Source organism: Osmerus mordax, chromosome 15 (assembly GCF_038355195.1).
Source record: "Osmerus mordax isolate fOsmMor3 chromosome 15, fOsmMor3.pri, whole genome shotgun sequence".
NCBI classification, from domain to species: Eukaryota; Metazoa; Chordata; class Actinopteri; order Osmeriformes; family Osmeridae; genus Osmerus; species Osmerus mordax.
In genome coordinates this window covers 4,885,766-4,892,181 of record NC_090064.1, presented here as the reverse complement: position 1 = coordinate 4,892,181, position 6,416 = coordinate 4,885,766, and positions in this window count along the sequence as shown.

The window sequence follows — 6,416 nt, the reverse complement described above, 5'->3', positions numbered from 1 at the left end:
TGGAGGACAACTCTCAGAGGGTGATCCTTCAGGATGGTATGCCTACTTCTGTTGATGATCTAACCAAGGAAATTGCAAAGCAGTGTAATCTCCAAGGACATTTTAGATTGCAATTCATGGACCCAGACTTTGACAATGACTTCATGAATCTCATGTCCACATCAGAAACCCAAGACAAAGGTACCCTGAAAGTGGTATTTTTGACAGCATCAAGTGACCGTAATGACTCGCCCATACGACATGTGGACACATCTCAAAGTGGAAGTGCGTGCTCCTCACCAGCTCTGTCAATCTCATCCAGTGACACACTTATACTTTCATCTCCATCTACTCCAACACACTCTGAATCTTCTGCGAGTTTTTCTCCTGAGTCGTCCTCAAGCATGAAGTCATCTGCATGGCCTGCTGTTTTCACTGTGCCTCGTTTCACATATGACTCAGAGCTCAAACTGGAACAAAGTAATGCAGCTTTCAAAACACACGGCACTTTTCTCAGTCCTGACCCAAAACTGAAAATCTCAATTTTAGATGGACTTGCCGAAGAAATTATGAAGTAGAAAGTCTACCCTTCTGATGCAGAATATGATCAGGTAGCTGCAGCACTCGTTGAAAAGCATCCTTGCTTGAAAGAGAGAGGTTCTATAACTGGGTACAGTGGATGGAAAGCCAGTTTAAAGTATAAACTTGGCAACTACAGAACAAAATTGAGAAATATTGGCTGCAAAGAAGTTGCTATAAATTCAGTCAAGCACAAGCCAGATGGTATATCCAGTCCTGCATACAATGTGAAAAAACCACGCAAAGCTGAGGTGAATTACTGCCCTACCCATCCACAAGGGGAAACAGAAGAAACTCTTGAGGCAGTCAGAAAAACACTTCTGAATGAAGTAAAAAAGAAGAACAATGAGAGAAATGTTAGAATGCTGATGGACAAGAGTTTTTCAATTAGGAGACACGAGGTGATCAAGGGACCATTTATTGCAGCCTTCAAAACCAGGTGGCCTGCTCTTTTCAGAACAGAAGAGGTAATTGAAAGTTTTTAATTGAAATTTTTGTTTGCTGTTAGACTATATTGGGTGTTGTAACAAATACATTTTCATGTGTTTGTAGGTTTGTGCAGAATTTGAGAGAATTACGACTATCCCGTTGGTGTCAACATTTTTTCCAAGCTGGATGGATACTCTGGAAAACTGATGAAGATGTTTGCAAACCGAGGAGGAGTCCTTGGACAAAGACTTAAAAAGTTCTTGGTGCCCACTACACGGGTATGAAAAACTGCACTCAACAAAACCGTGTATTAAAACATTATTCTCTCCCTGGCCACTGAGTTTTGGGGTTATGGTCATGAGCATGCATAAAAACAACCCACAGCTTTAATAAGATAAGGTTTATTACCAGGATAAATACAATAAATACAAAGTATCACTGTAACCTGACAGATGTTACATATAACATTTTGTTTATCGTATTGAAAGACATTTGCTTTTCCACTATTGGACCAAACCATTCTCTTTGTTTAACTGTTCCATTCTGTCCTGATCCTGCCCAGCTTGTATGGATATGATTTATATAAGGTTTAATAATGCTTGGCAACATTGGAAAAGCGGCTAATGTTTGTTAGAAGTACATCTTGACTGCTTGCCTGTATTACCTTAAGGAAATAATCAGGCAAAGTAATAAAAGATGAATGTTGTTATTTGCATCTTTAGACTGATGACATTGAAGTGAAGAGAGCATGCATCATCAAATCTCTCTGTGCATACCTGAATGAAGACCCTAGCAGTCTGATTATGGAGTATATGGTGAGTATGTGCTTTTTAAAATGTTGCTGTATTTTTAAGGATTCTAAATGTTTTGTTAAAGTTAATACACAGGAATTTAAGAGTACTGTATTCTTTTTAAATATCCCCTCTAGGATACAGACGTTGCCAGCACTGAAGAGGCGATCCAGAAGACTGTGATGGGAGTTTATGTCATAAGACTTGAAGGTGCAGACATGGAAGACAGCCCAGCAGATCTTGGAGTGGTGTTAGAGGGTCAAAAGGTTCTTCAGGACCTCATCAGTGTCCCATACGCAACAGCCATGTTGCTGGGACTGATTTATGGACTGAACCTGAGCTACCCTCCTGAGCTCAGGTACACATTCGAAGTCCTTCAAAAAATTGTTCTGGAGCTAGATGGCAACAAGTTGTCCAATAAAGTGCAAACACTGAAGACCAAGCTCTTCTCTGATGTGTTTGAGTAAGGAGTCTAACGGTGCGTGTCCACTAGCGCGGAGCGGCGCGGCGCGTTGGCTTCCAATTCATTTTCAATGAAACCGGGCGTTGACGCTCGCGTAGGGCATTGGGAGCGTCAACGCCCGGTTTCATTGAAAATGAATTAGAAGCCGACGCGCCGCCCGCTCCGCTGTAGTGGACACGCACCGTAAGGACTGTTCCTGGAATGCCAAAATGCTATATTTTGTTTTTCTATTGCAGGTTACACTTTGTTTTATGAATGTTCAAAATTGTTGAACTTAGTTGGTGCTCAGTGCATCTGTTATTTTCTGTGAAAGATGTACATTTGTACATTTTGTTTGCATGGAGGATTTTCTTTTTTAATCATTATTGTATTGTGTAAATGTGTATATAAAAAAAATCTTGTATTTCTTTTACCAAGTTTTATAGAGTATTGCAGAAGTCTTTTTTTTTTTAAGTGTAAAAGTAATTTTTGCTGATAATATATTTGCACAAGTTAAAAGACTCTTGGATTGGATGTAATGGCTGAGCAGGCTGTTTAAAACTGTTTATTGCAACTGTTTAATAAATACAGTTTGATAATTTGCATCTTGTATTTTTATGACTCTACAAGCAATGCTGCTTTGAAAGGAGTAACTTGAAATAGATACTATTGAGTTAAAGTAACAAGAACTAATAGGATGGAACCACCTGTAATATACACCGTAATTTAAATGAGAAAATCTTGTGTTCGTTGAATGAAACCTATTTGGACAGTTTTAAATAAACTACTGCATGTTCACTTAACTTAACCGATTTAAGTTATAGGTAAGCAGTTCCATTGATTTGGTTCGACATTACTATGTCATGTAGATTCTACCACATTCAGTTGTGTTGTCCCAACACAAGGAGTTTACATAAATTCAAAAAATTCAATTTGTTAATAAAAAGCAATTTGCTTGTGTGGAACCACTGTCCATAATTGAATTAAGTTAGTTTAAAGAATCATTTTTTTGAGTGTACTTTTGCATTTTAAGGCATTATGTTGCATTGGTTATATGTTATAATGATAATGTTAATGTTTGTCAATTTGCAACTGTTTATTATTTGTTAACATTGTTAATAATACCATACAATTATGTATCATTATGGTAGGCCTACAGTGGCTGATACACTTGAAAATAAACCTTTATTATTTAAAGCCCATACATGATGATTTCCGGCACACTTATTTATTTGGGGGGGGGGGCGCCAAAATTGTTGCTGCATACCCCTCCGACACTGGGTAGTTGCCTATTTACGGACGCTATAAGATATATTCATTGACAGAGCCAGAGATACAGATAGATTGCCAGAGCTATATAGACACAGAGATAGATAAAGATGTGAGAGAGTAGGTGTACACAAGCACATACATCTTTCTATAGTTTTACCTTCAAATGTGGCCTTTCCCAGTTGCAAAAGCATGTTCCAAAACCTGAACCGATAGTCTACATTATCAAACAATAAGTTATTCATTTAGCATATACTTCCTCTAAAACGAGGTCCCCGAGACTCAAACTCGCAAGATCAGTCTATAAGGCAGAGCTCTTACCACGAGGCCTTACGGAACATAACTATACTAGAGAATATTGCTATAAGAACCGGAACAAAAATATTATGAATGTAAAATAGCAAAGACGTTACGTTGTTTATAATACAGCAAGATATATGCTAACATATTTTTGACACTAACAAATCGACACATTTGTCATATAACCTTTATTTATCAAGTTGTCATTAGGTGTGTTCGACTTCATGCAGCACCGGCGGCGCCGACAGCCATATATTTTTTGCATTATGCCGCGGCCGTTTGACCGGCCGTTCAGGAAATCTCCCGACGACCAGTCTGACCCTGGGCTACATACACACTAAACAATAACAATATCATATACTTATATCCTTTAGCCTATTAGAACATGGATTGGTGAAATCTTTTAAATGCCATTTTTGTGTACATTACACACACATGCATGGTGATAAGGTTTTGTAATCATGATAACCAACAACATACTCCCCTGTAGATATGCTTACTGTAACAGAACGCATTTGTTTAACTCTGTAGGCTGTTGCAAAATATTAGGTGTAAAGGCCCTTGCACACTGAGTGCGAAATTTTCGTATGCGTTTTTTCGCAATCGTCAGCCTCAACATTGTGGCTCTGAATTGCCAAAAACTTTTGGCAACCGAACTTTTTTTTGACGGACGAAAGTCGGAGGCAGTGTGTAAGCGCGATTGACATAACGTGAGTTCGTATTTATTTTTTAACGTGCGAACATTTCGGATACGAATTTCGGACTCAGTGTGCAATGGCCTTAATGGTTAGCTTCTTAAGCTCTAAAACTAGGGATCTGGAATAGGTATCAGTGACAACCGGTAGACTCTACAATATTAAGTACCATGAATTTATTATGTACAGCTAAAACAACAGCAGATCGTAGGTCTGGTACCCCAATACAGCATACGCTCCATAAACCAGTTGACATACACCACGGTGAAATAAGCACTGCAATTACACACATCAGTGTTAACACGATACACTAGGTGAGCAAGCGCACACAACACAGGCACACGCACTTCAAACGGCAGTGAGAGGTTTCACGGCAATTAAGAGGTCTACGTATAGCTAGCTTTAGGTACAACACTGCTTAGGACACCAATTGTACATCCACGGTTAAAACCAACAATAATACAAAAGTTAAAAGATACAAATAAGAACAAGGATCGCAACTTCACCAGTCCACATTATTCGTCACGCTGTTCGCCCAGCTCTTCCCAGTACAAATGCCCACATGCCCCTTTTAAGGGGCTTGTCCTTCATTGGCGTCAATTGTCCATTGGAGAAGCAATTCCGGAACTCTGGTCACCCATTGGAGGAGCCGGGGGCTTGGCAGTAGGCGTGCGCGATGCTAGGCAAGTCGTGGTCCACCCACTTTCTGTTGGCAGCGATACTCCGAAAGAGAGACATCACAATGTTACGATTACATGTATTACATCGGCTTCAATCGTTTTTTCTCCATACCGAATAAACTTTTTCAGAACTGTTAGTTAATTGCTTAACACCACAAAGCTGCTGTGATATACAATAATGATGAATGATGAGGGACTAATTCAATTTAGACATTAGAAGTGTGATTTTGATAGGGAACATCACTGCCTAGTATGGGATATTGATGTGGAATCTGGTTTGCTGGTTCTTTCACCTGAGGAATATAGCAAAGGTACGACCATTCATAAACCAAAATGATGCAGAGAAGTTAATTCATGCTTTTATATCCAGCCGGCTGGACTACTGTAATGCACTTTTCACTGGTCTTCCCAAGAAAACACTGAAAGACTACAGCTCATTCACAATTCTGCAGCTAGATTATTAACCAAAACTAAAAGGAGAGAACACATTAGTCCTGTCCTAGCTACTTTACACTGGCTCCCCATTACCTTCAGAATTGACTTTAAGGTCCTTTTCCTCACATACAAAGCTCTACACGGACAAGGACCTAGCTACATTGCTAACTCCCTTATAAACTACACACCAGCTAGAACACTGCGATCATCAAATGCAGGCCTATTAGAGGTCACCAGAAGCAGTCATAAGAAGATTGGCTTTGTCAATTACGCCCAAAAACTATGGAACAAATTACCCATAAATATTAGGGAAGCAAATACGCTAGACATTTTTAAAAGACAGCTTAAAACCTACCTTTTTACCGAAGCATTTAAGTAATTTTATCTCAGAAGGGTTTTAATATTTTTATTAGTTATATTATTGTTTTTATAATTTGCTATTTTAATTATTACTTTTATCACTTGTATTATTGTTTTTATTGATTTTATGTAAAGCACCTTGAGCTACAATTCTTGTATGAAAGACTTACTTACTTACTTGAGTTGGTTCTGAATAGGCTAGGCCCACTATAAGGTCGCCTAATGTGCATAGTCAGGGCGATGGCATCGTCTGTAGACCTGTTGGACCGGTATGCAAACTGCATAGGGTCCAGGGTGGGAGGCAGTAAGGAGCAAATGAATGATTTGACTAGCCCCTCGAAGCACTTCATGATGACAGAGGTCAGTGTTATCGGGCGATAGTCATTCATGTAGGTGACCTTGCATTTACATTTATTCATTTAGCAGACGCTTTTATCCAAAGCGACTTCCAAGAGAG